Source organism: Rattus norvegicus, chromosome 4 (genome assembly GCF_021556685.1).
Source record: "Rattus norvegicus strain SHRSP/BbbUtx chromosome 4, alternate assembly SHRSP_T2T, whole genome shotgun sequence".
In the NCBI taxonomy this organism is placed as follows: domain Eukaryota; kingdom Metazoa; phylum Chordata; class Mammalia; order Rodentia; family Muridae; genus Rattus; species Rattus norvegicus.
The window spans coordinates 102,929,763-102,940,925 of record NC_141537.1 but is presented as its reverse complement, the minus strand read 5'-3'; the positions used below and the strand labels follow the sequence as shown (position 1 = coordinate 102,940,925).

Genomic DNA, 11,163 nt, shown 5'->3' with positions numbered 1-11,163 from the left:
AAAAGTCTCCCAACCAAAAAGAGCACAGGTCCAGATGCACAGTACAGAATTCTATTAGATGTTCATAGAGGACCCCATACCAATAACGTTGAAACTATTCCACAAAATAGAAACAGATGGAGTTCTACCAAATTCTTTCTATGAAGCCAAAATTACTCTTATACCAGAACCCCGCAAAGACCCAACAAAGAAAGAGAACTTCAGACCAATTTCCCTTATGAATATTATCACAAAAGCAATAAATAAAATTCTTGCAAACAGAATCCAAGAACACCTCAAAACGATCATCCATCATGATCAAGTAGGCTTCATCCCAGAGATGCAGGGATGGTTTAATATATGAAAATCCATCAATGTATTCCACTATATAAGCAAACACATAGATAAGAACCACATGATCATTTCAGAAGATGCTGAGAAACACTTGAAAAAATTCAACAACACTTCATGAAAAAAGTCATGGAAAGATCAGGAATAAAAGGCCCATATCTAAACAGAGTAAAAGCAAAATAAAGCAATAAAATCAGGGACTAGACAAGGGTGCCCACTCTCTCCCTGCTTATTCAATATAGTACTAGAAGTCTTAGCCAGAGCAATCAGACAACAAAAGGAGATCAACGGGATACAAATTGGAAAGGCAGAAGCCAAAATATCACTATTTGCAGATGATATGATAGTATATTTAAATGGCCCCAAAAAGTCCACCAGAGAACTACTCAACTTAAGAAACAACTTCAGCAAAGTCAGGGTATAAAATTAACACAAACAAATCAGTAGCCTTCTTCTACTTAAAGGATATACACACTGAGAAAGAAATTAGGGAAACAATACCCTTCACAATAGTCCCAAATAATATGAAATATCTTGATGTGACTTTAATAGAGCAAGTGAAAGATCTGTATGACAAGAACTTCAAGTCTCTGAAGAAAGGATTTGAGGAAGCTCTCAGAAGATGTAAAGATCTTCCGTGCTCATGGATTGCCCAGATAAATATAGTAAAGATTGTCGTTTTCCCAAAAGCAATCTACAAATTCAATGCAATCCCTATCAAAATTCCTACGAAATTCTTTATGGAGATAGAAAATGCAATTAGCAAATTCATTTGGAATAACAAAAAAACCAGAATAGAAAAAACTATACTCAAAAATAAAAGATCTTCTTGGGGAATCACCACCCCTGACTTTAAGCAGTATTACAGAGCAATAGTCATAAAAAAATGTACAGAGACAGGCAGAGAGATCAGTGGAATAGAATTGAAGACCCAGAAATGAACTGACACACACATGGTCACTTGATCTTTGGCAAAAGACCTAAAACCATCCAATGGAAGAAAGATAGCATTTTCAACAAATGGTGCTGGTTCAACTGGAAGTCACCATGTAGAAGAATGCAAATTGATCCATTCTTATCACCATGCACAAAGCTTAAGTCCCTCCACGTCAAACCAGACACACTCAAACTAGTAGAAGAAAAAGTGGGGAATAGTCTCAAACACATGGGAACTGGGGAAATTTTTCTGATCAAAACCTCAATTGCTTATGGTCTAAGATCAAGAATCTACAAATGTGCCCTCATAAAAATGCAAAGCTTCTATAAGGCAAAACACACTGTTATTAGGACAAAGGGGCAACAATTAAATAGGGAACAGATCTTCACCAATCCTACATCTGATAGAGGGTTAATTTCCAAAATATACAAAGAACTCAAGGTGTTAGACTCCAAATAAACCTATTAAAAATGCGGTAGAGAGCTAAACAAAACATTCTGAGCTGAGGATTATCGAATGGCCAAAAAGCACCTAAAGAACTGTTCCACATCCCTAGTCATCAGGGAAATGCAAATCAAAACAACCCTGAGATCCCACCTCACACCAGTCAGAATGGCTAAGATAAGAAAGTCAGGTGACAGCTGATGCTTGCCAGGATGTGGAGAAAGAGGAACACTCCTCCATTGTTGTTGGGATTGCAAACTGGTACAACACTCTAGAAGTCAGTCTCGATGTTCTTCAGAGAATTGGACATTCCAGTACCTGAGGACCCAGCTATTCTTCTCTTGGGCATTTACCTAAAACATGCTCCAACATACAACAAAGACACATGCTAAACTTTGTTCATAGCAGCCTTATTTATAATAGCCAGAAGCTCTAAAGAACCCAGATGCCCTTCAACAGAGGAATGGATTCAAAAAAATTTGGTACATCTACACAATGGAGTACTACTCAGCTATCAAGAACAATGACTTCGTGAAATTCAATGGCAAATGGAATGAACTAGAAAATATCATCCAGAGTGAGGTAACTCAATTACAGAAAAACACACTTGGTATGCACTCATTGATAAGTGGATATTAGCCCAAAAGCTCAAGTTACCCAAGATGCAATCCACAAACCACATGAAGCTCAAGTAGAAGGATGATCAAAATCTGGCTGCTCCCACTTCTTCTTAAAAGGGGAAAATATCCATAGGAGGGGATTGGAATCAAAGTTTAGAGCAGTGACTCAAGGAATGGCCATTAAGATCCTGCCCCACATGTGGCTCATGTATAACTTGGTAATTTGTTCTTGAGTTCTTGATGTACCTTTTTGCCTGATGTAGGGTCAGTGAAGCTCTTTTCCCTATATGTAGGCTGCCATTTTGTTCTATTTACAGTGTCCTTTGCCCTACAGAAGTTTTCAGTTTCAAGAGTTCCCATTTACCAATTGTTGGTCTTATAGCCTAAGTCATTGGTGTTTTGTTCAGTATATTTTCACCAGTGCCAAAGCATTCAAAGGTCTTTTCTGCTTTCTCCTCTATTAGAGCCTGTGTATCTAATTTTATGTTGATGTCTTTAATCTACTTGAACTTGATATTTGTGCTAATAAATTTGCCTTTTTCTACAGACCAGCAGAGCTTCTTAAAGATGCTTTCTTCTTTCCACTGTATAGTTTTGTCATCTTTTTCAAAAATTCATTGTCTGTAGGTGTGTGGGTATATTTCTGGGTCTTCAATTCAATTCCGTAGATCAACTGCTCTGTCAATGTACCAGTACCATTGTGTGTTTTTAAAAATTTTTTTCTTTTCTTTTTTTTTTTTTCGGAGCTGGGGACCGAACCCAGGGCCTTGCACTTGCTAGGCAAGCGCTCTAGGCAAGCGCTCTACCACTGGGCTAAATCCCCATCCCCTAAAATTTTTATTAGATATATTTCTTTACTTACATTTCAAATATTATTCCCCTTCCCGATTTCCTGTCCAAATGCCCCAATCCTTTCTCCTCTCCCTCTCCCATATGGGTATTTCACCCCTACATCCCCCATATTCCCTTGCACTGGGGGTCCAACCTTGGCAGGACCAAGGGCTCTCCCTTCTACTGGTGCTCTAACAAGGCTATTCTCTGCTACATATGCAGTTGGAGCACTTGGTCAATCCATGTATAGACTTTCGGTGGTGGTTTAGTGCCTGGAATCTCTGGTTGGTTGACATTGTTGTTTTTATGGGGTTGCAAGCTCCTTCACCTCTTTGAGTACTCCTTCTAATTCCCCCCAAGGGGGTCCTGTTCTCAGTTCGGTGGTTTGCTGATGGCATTGACCTCTGTACTGGGCATGCTCTGGATATGTCTCTTAGGTGAGATCTATTTGGGGTACCTTTCAGCATGCATTATTTAGCTTCATCAATTTTATCTAGTCTTGGTGGAGAATGTATATATATATATATATATATATATATATATATATATATATATATATATATATATATATATGCACTTGTATAACCTCCCTGTCTTGACATTACCTTCTTTTATTATAGGTAGAGAACTTTTAAAACAATGATCCAAATTGAAGCTTGGCTAAATGCCTTTGGGGACAGTGTAACTCCAGGGCAAGGAATCAAGGTCAGGAAACTGAATTTTTTTGTGCACAACATTAGCATGAATTAACAAATGTTGATTATGTTCCAGTTGCATACATAAAACTAAGTGAGTTTCAGAACTTACATTTAAATTTTTATTTGACATTTTCATCTGTATATATTGAATTTTGAGCATTTAGCCTCCCTTACATTCTATTTTCCTTTCCATTCTCCTTGATGAAGTCTTCTCAAAATATCCTATTTTAATTTGCTGTTGTTTCTTTTGTGTTTTGAATTTAATTATGGATGCTTCATGAATATTGATTACTTCCTGGAAAATGATTATACCATGTAGGGAGGTGACCCATTCCCATTTCTAACACTCATTAGTTACTCACAGACCTTCCAGGAAGGGTAAGGACACCTGCACAATGAAATGGTGAAGAGTCAAATATTGTATAAGTAATTGTAGTTGTAGTTGGAATATAGATACAATGGTCATGTTACATCCAGAAGACAATATTTCACAGCACTCCTCACAATTGTTGTATCTTATGTTCTTTTTGACTCTTCCATGATGACCTAGTGATCTATGGGGAGGGAGAGATTTTCTTTAGGGATGACAGTCAACTTTACAGTCAAATATTCTCTGCACTTTGACCAATTGTGCCTTTGCCTTAACCACCATCTAGTGCAGAAAGAGGCCACTAGGGTTAATCCTAAGAATAACACCATTCAATGGCCTTAAATACAAGGACTTAGAAAGCAGTTTGATGCCTTACCCCTTCAGAAAACAAACCAGACACACAGACACACACAAAAACACACAGTACACACACACACATATACACACAACACACACACACATACACACACAACACACACACATACACATACAACACACACATACACAACACACACACAAACACACACACACACACACACACACACACACACACACACACACACACACACCACTGGTAGATTCTCCCTTATGGACTGTAACCACAAAACACATAGACTTTTAAACAGGTTTTCAGTTCCAGGCATTATAATTAATATCATTGTATTTATTTCAGACAAAGATGAGGAAAACTTCCTAAAAAGTCATCTGGAACAGCAATGATAACAGTCTTCACAGTTTTTGTTTGTAACACAACATTAAAAACATGAGCTCACTGTGCTCATTGTCCCACCGGCTCTCATTGCCTTTTTCATTAACCTCACACTTACTGAGAGACTTCCCAAATCAGACAGTCTTAGTCCTATGTAAAGGCTATTTTATCCTTTTCCACAAAAATGAATAACTCAAAGGCCTGTGCATTTCAGAACTTCTGCCATTCATAATCACTGGGTACTTTTAGAGGGATCCTCTCTGAGTTACATATGGACAAATCACTTCTTTCAGGCCTGCTATCAGTAGCTGCTTTTAAAGAATTCATTCCTACCCCACTCTTGTTTTGCACCCCCATCAACTGAGTTATTTTTCATCTTCTTTTCTATCAGTTGCTATTTTTGTCTGACTGACGGTACTACCTACTGTTTCAGATGGATAAGGAAGTTTGATTTCATTGAAGAAGATATAGAATCAATGTTAGGGAAAAGGAAATTAAGTTGTTCATATAAATGATAGCATATATTCATATTAATGGAACTCTATGCAAGGGGATACACAAGTGTGTGTACATATACACATTTGAGATGGTGTCTAGATGGACCCCTGTGTAGCTGGGTGATAGGAATTGCTGGCAAACTCCATTTACTCTTGCATCCACCTCCCAAATATTCAGATTGCAGACACCCATCACCAAGCAGAGCAGAGGTGTGACTATTTAGACCACAATATGTAGCAAGTTAAGAACAATAATGGTATTGGGGAGATAGTTTAGAATGTGGGATAGGAATGCCAGCCAAAAGAGTTCTTATCACAGGTTTTACCATTGCCAGCCATCCTGCCAATGAAACATCATTAGACTGCAAGGGTTTGTAACTTAAACACACACACACACACACACACACACACACACACACACACACACACACAGAGAGAGAGAGAGAGAGAGAGAGACAGACAGACACACAGACACACAGACACACAGACACACAGACACACAGACACACAGACACACAGACACACAGACACACAGACACAAAATGAAACTGAAGCACTGAAGCATCCATCTGTTTAAATCCCAAAGTTTCCATGTATTTAGGATATGGACAGAACACGCAAAGGTCGCAGCAGAGCCTGAGAGGGCACTTATCTACCATGTTTGCTCCTAATCTGTCGTGGCTGAATAATTAACTATATTGACATATACACATTACAATAGTGTTTAGTTTCTTAAATGCATCTCCCATCAAGATTACCTTATATAAACTATATTTATACACCAACTTGTTTAATTTTTATGTCAAATTTGTACATGCTAGAGTCATCTGAATGGGAAAACCTCAATTGAAAATATGTCTCCATAAGACTGGACTGTGGGCAAGCTTGTAGGGCATTTTTAAAATTACTGATTGATGGAGGAGGTTCCAGTCCATTGTGGATCAGCTAGCCCTTGGTCTTGGATCTGAGTTCTATAGCAAATAGAACAGAGAAAGCTACAAGGAAAGAAAGTAAGTAGCCCTTCTGCATGTCATCTGGTCAGCTTCTGTCTCTAGGTTCCTGTCCTGTTTGAGTTCCTGGTCTGACTTCCTCTAGTGATGGACTGTTTCCTGGAAGTGTAAGAAGAATAAATTCTTTCATTAAATTGATTGTGTTCATGATATTTCATCAAAGGAATCCTAACTGAGAAACATCCCTTACCCTCTCTTTCTCTCTCTTCCAGGTTTTTTCCAAGTTTTCTTCCCTCTCCTAGTCTCCCTCCTATACACCCACTATAACTGTGTTTTTAATTTATATAATCATGTTTAAAAATCTAAGATTTTTAATGAGAGGGTATGTGTAATAATTTGGTTTCTAAGCCATTGTTCCACTCTTCGCTCCTCCTCCTGGGTCACATATCATTTTGGGCTCTCCCTATCTGCTTTCAAATCTGGAGTCCCAGAAACCTCATGATTTTGTGTTGATAGACAAACACTAATTTTCTCGTATTTATGAGTAAATTTAATGGGAAATACAAGCCCCCTATGTGAACAGTATGCTAATTAATTCTAACTGTATTCCTTAGAAACAAAATGATCAACTGGTTTTGGAATCCACAGACACAGTAGGACATGATTGTATTCTAGAACACAAAAAAAATTTCATGTTTTGTGTTTATCTTCCTCCAGGTATAATATCCCCTGATGGTTTATTCCTTTTTATTAGTTACTTTTCTATTGTGACAAACACAATCAGCAAACTTACTTAGTTCATTTGGTCTTTTAGAGGCTTAGACTATGAAAGGAGAAAGAAGGCATCAGGTACAAGACTTGATAGCTGAAGCAGATAATCGGGGCTCATATTCAAACTCTGTGTGTGTGTGTGTGTGTGTATGTGTGCAGCATGTATGTATAGTTTCTATGTGCTTAACTGGAATTATAATAGCTAAGAATCCTCATATGAATGCTTGAAATGTGTCAAAACAGTGTTTTACAAGAGGAGCAAGTGCCTTTAACCACTGAGCTGACTCTCTACCCCCAATCTTCTCTCTCTCTCTCTCTCTCTCTCTCTCTCTCTCTCTCTCTCTCTCTCTCTCTCTCTCTCTCCCTCTCTCTCCCTCTCGCTCTCTTGCTCTCTCGCTCTCTCACTTTCTTTCTCTTTCCCTGTCTCTAAATATTTCTCCTTTGCATACCATTCTTTCATTTTCTCCTCTCCATATTTCCCTTCCCTCCCCAATCCCAACTTTTCTCTCTTCTGCCTCCTCTTCTTTCCTTCATTCCTCTTACCTTTTACTCTTCTTTCTTTCCTTTCTTTTCTCCTTCCCCTGTTTTGTTCTGTTGTTGCCTAGTATATTTATTGATTTCTCATGATTGAATCAAAACTAGTATTATTTCTAAAAATTTCTCAAAGAAAATAAATTTCTTTGAGTTTAATGGAAGCCTGTTGTGAAAGAATGTGAACCTTTGTGGTTTTGGAGCTCCAAGTTATTTCTTGAGCTTCTGTGTTGACTTCTTTCCCAGTGATAGCATACTGTCATTAATGGTATTTTTGGATATTTATTTATCTGGGTATTCTCACAACCCTTTGTACAGGTAATTTACTTCCTTATTTAGTGACTATTTTGCATAGGCCCCTAGAGACCCTCCCAGCTGCCCATGATTTATAAACCAGGCCTTTGCAGTGAGATCTGAAATGCATCAGACCATCATGGGCATCAAGATGGAATCACAAAAGCAGGTCGTCATATTTGTACTGCTTTGGTTGTCTGGTAAGACAATTAAAAGTAATGTCTTAAAAGTAATTCATTTGTAGAGGAATAGCTATTTCCTATAGGAAGCCAATAGTATGCAGACAATGCCATTAGAAAAGACATTTGGGATTCCAATGGTGTATCAGCAACTCTTTGAATGTATAAGTGTATACTCACTATCTATTTCTGATTACAGGTGCCAATGGGAACATTGTGATGACCCAGTCTCCCAAATCCATGTCCATATCAGTAGGAGACAGGGTCACCATGAACTGCAAGGCCAGTCAGAATGTGGGTAATAATATAGCCTGGTATCAACAGAAACCAGGGCAGTCTCCTAAACTGTTGATCTACTATGCATCTAACCGGTACACTGGGGTCCCTGATCGCTTCACAGGCGGTGGATATGGGACAGATTTCACTCTCACCATCAATAGTGTGCAAGCTGAAGATGCAGCCTTTTATTACTGTCAGCGTATTTACAATTCTCCTCCCACAGTGCTTCAGCCTCCTACATAAACCTCCTCTGAGATTCTAACCAGCTGCCTGTACCACACACCCCTCAACCTAGACACTTCCCCTTCTGCCTGCAGCTGGTCTGCCTAACTGATACAAAGTTTGGTAGAAAATTAATGAACAGATCCTTGAATTGGAAGTTCCATATGGAAAATTAAGTAAAGACATTTGTGTCTTTTTTTCTCATGCTTAAATCCTGCTTATTTAACATAAGAAATGTATTATCTTATATTCTGGAATGAAAAATTTCATCATGAGTCTCCATGGGCTAAATCCATATATAGCCTCTGCTATAATTTCCACTGGAATGAAATTGATTTTTGCTTTGCTCACTTCTGGATTCCTGGCAATATCCCTCAATTTCTTTTTTTGGTTAAGTTTATGTATTTACACGTATAATGCTGACTTTCATTAAAATATAAAGATATATCATATCTTTTGACAATCTTTTTTCCCTTGTTTCTTAGACAATCTTAAATTCCAATAATGACTTCATTTTTCTATTGAATTTCTGCCATTACTCTTGAATAACTATTACCCACCTTTGGGTTCTTGCTCTGTTTCAGTTCCTGCTCTGACTTCCTACTTCTGACTTCAATGATGTTATCTGATAGTATAAGAAGAATATGTTTTTCCATCTTTGTTCATAATATTTCGTCATTGCAATAGTAATGCTAACTAAGATACATCCCTGACCCTTCTCTTTCTCTCTGTTCCATGTTTTTCCCCTAGATTTTCTTCCCTCTGCTAGTTTCCCTTATACACACTACAATTGTGTTTATATTTATATAATTATGCTTAAAAATCTAAGATTTATAAATGAGATGGTAAATGTAATAATTTTGTTTCTAAGTCATTTGTCCATCCCGTGCTTCTTCCTCATGGATCACATATCACTCTGAACTCTCCTTGTCTACTCTCAAATGTGGCAATCAGAAATATCATACCATACTAAAGAAGCATGATTTTGTGTTGATAGTCTCTACCTTCCAGGCTTTGATCTCATAATTATGAATAAATTTAATATTTGTAAGTGGGAAATCCAAGGCCTCATGTAAACATCATGTTAATTAATGCTGTGTATGTATTCCTTAAAAATTGGTTTTGAAGCCCATGGATACAGTAGTACATGATAGTATTATATAAAACATATACCTGTTCATGTTTTGTATAATATACCATCACAGATTATGCCTTTTTATTAACTTCTTTTTTTTTTTTTTGGATCTTTTTTTTTTTTTTCGGAGCTGGGGACCGAACCCAGGGCCTTGCGCTTCCTAGGCAAGCGCTCCACCACTGAGCTAAATCCCCAACCCCTATTAACTTCTTTTTTATTGGTGTGATAAACACAATGAGCAAAGCTATTTATTAAGAAACAATACATTTGGACTTTCAGAGTGTTAGAATATTGGAAAACAGAAAGAAGGCAGCAGGTGGAAGACTTTGTAGTTAGAGCAGAAGCTCAGGGCTCACATCTCAAACTGAATTAATGCATGCATGCCTGTATGTATGTATTTATGTATGCATGCATGTTTGTATACATGTGTACAATGTGTGCACAGTCTTTTATAAGAGAAGCAAGTACTTTTAAACACTAAGTGGAGTCTCCACCCCTAAACCTTTCTTTTTAAAATATTTATGACACATAGTAAATGTGTTTCTTCAGTGATACTTGTGAGAGTACCATTGCTGCTGTCTTCTTATGCTCAAGGAAAGCTAGTTCTGGAGTTTGTCCTGGTAGGTTGGCAAAGCTGACTGGTGACCAGCAGCAACTGATCGAATGGCAGCTAAAGTGATTAACAGTTCAGAACCATAGACTTCACGTGGCAGATTTTAACCTTGAGACAAGGCAGCCTGAAAAGAAAGCACTGATGTTGAAGATGAATGGATATTTTTCTGTGAAGTACAAGGCGATGAATAAGTATGACAAAAACACCAGGCTGCTGTGTAATGATGTGTACCTGTGTGACAGTCTAGAGAAGAACTGCCTGGGATGCTTCTACCTAGGTCCCAAGTGCAACTCCAACAAGTATGGGCCAGAGCGCCAGTGCAACTTGTGCTGGGTCAATGATGCCATCATCATAGAGTCTGGCGAGTTCATCAGCACCCTGCCATTTTTTGTTCCTGATTAGGAGATATACCTGGATATTCTCTCTGTCTCTCTCTCTCTCTCTCTGCATGTGTGTGTGTGTGTGTGTGTGTGTGTGTATGTGTCATGCGTGAGTGCATGTGTGCTTGTTTGTTTGCAGACAGGGTCTATTCTGTAGATCAGGCTGGTCTTTAACTTATGGCATTGTCCTGCCTCAGCTTCACAAGTTGTATCAATTTCAATATATTACATCATGCCTGGCTTCTGTTTCTTATACATACATACATACACATACAAACATACATGTATTCAAACATACATGTATTCATAAATGTATGTATGACTGTATATATATATATGAATACATGTATGTTTGAATACATGTATGTTTGTA

At 37.9% G+C, this 11,163-nt stretch overlaps 1 pseudogene; it reads left to right on the top strand.

Moving 5' to 3' along the window:
* The first annotated feature begins 10,320 nt into the window (after nucleotides 1-10,320).
* Nucleotides 10,321-10,812, top strand: LOC148006298 (ARL14 effector protein-like pseudogene; annotated as a pseudogene).
* The last annotated feature ends 351 nt before the right edge of the window (nucleotides 10,813-11,163 follow it).